Genomic DNA, 2,853 nt, shown 5'->3' with positions numbered 1-2,853 from the left:
AAATATCTTCTTCCATTCCATCAGTTGTCTTTTAGTTTTGCTGATTGCTTCCTTCACTGTGAAGAACATTTTTATCTTGATGAGGTCCCGATAGTTCATTTTTGCTTTTGTTTCTTTTGCCTCCAGAGACGTGTTGTGTAAGAAGTTGTTGCTTTCTTCTCTAGGATTTTGATGGCTCCCTTCTTACATGTAGGTCTTTTATGCATTTTGAGTTTATTTTTGTGTTTGGTGTAAGAAAGTGGTTCAGGTTCATTTTTTCTGTGGTCCAGTTTTCCCAGCATCATTTGCTAAAGAGACTGTCTTTTTTTCATTCGGTACTCTTTCCTACTTTGTCAAAGATTAGTTGGCCATATGTTTGTGGGTCCATTTCTAGGTTCTCTATTCTGTCCACGGATCTGAGTGTCTGTTTTTGTTCCAGTACTATACTGTCTTGATGAGTACAGATTTGTAATACATCTTGAAGTCTGAAGTGTGATGCTTCCAGGTTTGGTTTTCTTTTTCAAGATTGCCTTGGCATTTCTGGTTCTATACAAATTTTAGTATTGTTCTATCTCTGTGAAGAATGCTAATGCTATTTTTGTACTAAATATGTAGATTTCTGTGGGTAGTATAGACATGTTAATGATGTTTGGTCTTCCAATCCAGGAACATGGAATATTTTTCCATTTGTGTGTGTGTCTTCTTCAGTTTGTTTCATAAGATTTCTATAGTTTTCAGTGTATAGATTTTGTACCTCTTTGGTTAGGTTTATTCCTAAGTATTTCATGTTTTTTGGTGCAATTGTAAATGGGATTGTTTCCTTGATTTCTCTTTCTGTTGCTTCATCATTGGTGTATAGGAATTTCTATGCATTGATTTTATATCCTGCAACTTCGCTGAATTGATGGATCAGTTCTAGCCGTGGGTGGAAGCTTTTGGGTTTTCCATATAGAGTCTCATGTCATCTGTGAAGCATAAAAGTTTGACTTCCTCCTTACTGACTTGAATGCCTTTTATTCCTTTGTGTTGTCTGATTGCTGAGGCTAAGAACTTCCAGTACTATGTTGAATAAAAGTGGTAAGAGCAAACATCCCTGACCTTAAGGGGAAAGCTCTCAGTTTTCTCCCATTAAGCAAATAATTAGTGGTGAGTCTTTTGTATATGGCTTTTATGGTCTTGGGGTGTGATCCTTCTATTCCTACTTTCTTGAGGGTTTTTTTTTTAATCAAGAAAGGTTGCTGTATTTTGTCAAATGCTTTCTCTGCATCTATTGAGAGGATCATGTAGTTTTTGTCTTTTATTCATGTGATGTATCACATTAATTATTTTGTAAATACTGAACCAACCTTGCATCCCAGATACAAATCCCACTTGATCATGGTGAGTAATTTTTTAAATATATTGTTGGATCAAGTTGGCCAGAGTCTTGTTGAGGATTTTTGCATCTGTGTTCATCAGGGACATTGGTCTGTAGTGCTCCTTTATAGTAGGGTCTTTGTCTGGTTTTGGAATCAAGATAATGCTGGCTTCATAGAATAAATTTGGAACTTTCCCTTTCATTTCTATTTTTTTTTGGAATAGCTTCAAAAGAATAAATGTTAAATCTTCTTTAACTGTTTGGTAGAATTCCCCTGGAAAACCATCCATCCCTAAACTCTTTTTTTTTTTTTGAGATTTTTGATTACTAATTCGATTTCTTTACTGGTTAGGGTCTGTTCAAATTTTCTATTTGTTTCTGTTTCAGTTTTGGTAGCTTACATGTTTCTAGGAATTTTTTCCAGATTTCTTCCAGACTTCCTGTTTTATTGGCATATCATTAGTCATAATATTATTGTTTGCATTTCTGCAGTGTTGGTTGTGATCTCTCCTCTTTCATTATTGATTTTTCTTATTTGGGTTCTTTCCATTTGCTTTTTGATCAAACTGGCTAATGGTTTATCCATTTTGTTAATTCTTTCAAAGAACCAGCTTCTGGTTTCATTGATCTGCTCAACTTTTCTTTTCAATAATATTTGATTTCTGCCCTAATCCTTATTATTTCCTGTCTTATACTGGCTTTGGGTTTTATTTCCTGTTCTTTTTCCAGCTCTTTAAGGTGTAAGGTTAGGTTGTATATCTGAGACCTTTCTCTCTTCTTTAGGAAGGCCTGGATCACTATATACTTCCCTCTTATGACCACCTTTGCTGCATCCCAGAGGTCTTGAGCTGTGGTGTTATTTGCATTGGCTTCCATGTACTTTTAAATTTCCTCTTTAACTTCTTGCTTAGTCTATTCATTCTTTAGTAGGTTATTCTTTAGTCTCCAAGTATTTTGATCTTTCCAAATTTTTCTTGTGGTTGATTTCGATTTTCATAGCATTGTGATCTGAAAATATGCATGGTATGATCTCGGTCTTTTCATACTTCTTGAGAGCTCATTTTTGTCCCAGTATGTGATCTATTCTGGAGAATGTTTCATGTGCACCTGATAAGAATGTCTATTCTGCTGCTTTAGGATGAAATGTTCTGATTGTATCTGTTAAGTCCATTCAGTCCAGTGTGTCATTCAAAGCCATAGTTTCATTGTTGATTTTCTGTTTAGATGGGCTGTCCATTATTGCTGTAAGTGGGGCATTGAAACCCCCTACTATGATGGTATTATTATCAATGAGTTTCTTTATGCTTGTGATTAATTAATTTACATATTTGGATGTTCCACATTTGCAGCATAAATGTTATGACCTACAATTGTTAGGTCTTCTTGGTGGATAGAACCTTTAATTATGATATAATACCTTCTCAATTTCTTGTTACAGTCTTCATTTTAAAATCTAGATTGTCTGTTCTTTGTGTGCAATCTTTCATTTATGCATGTGAGAGGGTTTTCTTTTTTTT

Source organism: Suricata suricatta, chromosome 3, assembly GCF_006229205.1.
Source record: "Suricata suricatta isolate VVHF042 chromosome 3, meerkat_22Aug2017_6uvM2_HiC, whole genome shotgun sequence".
In the NCBI taxonomy this organism is placed as follows: Eukaryota; Metazoa; Chordata; class Mammalia; order Carnivora; family Herpestidae; genus Suricata; species Suricata suricatta.
This window is presented reverse-complemented; position numbering follows the sequence as displayed.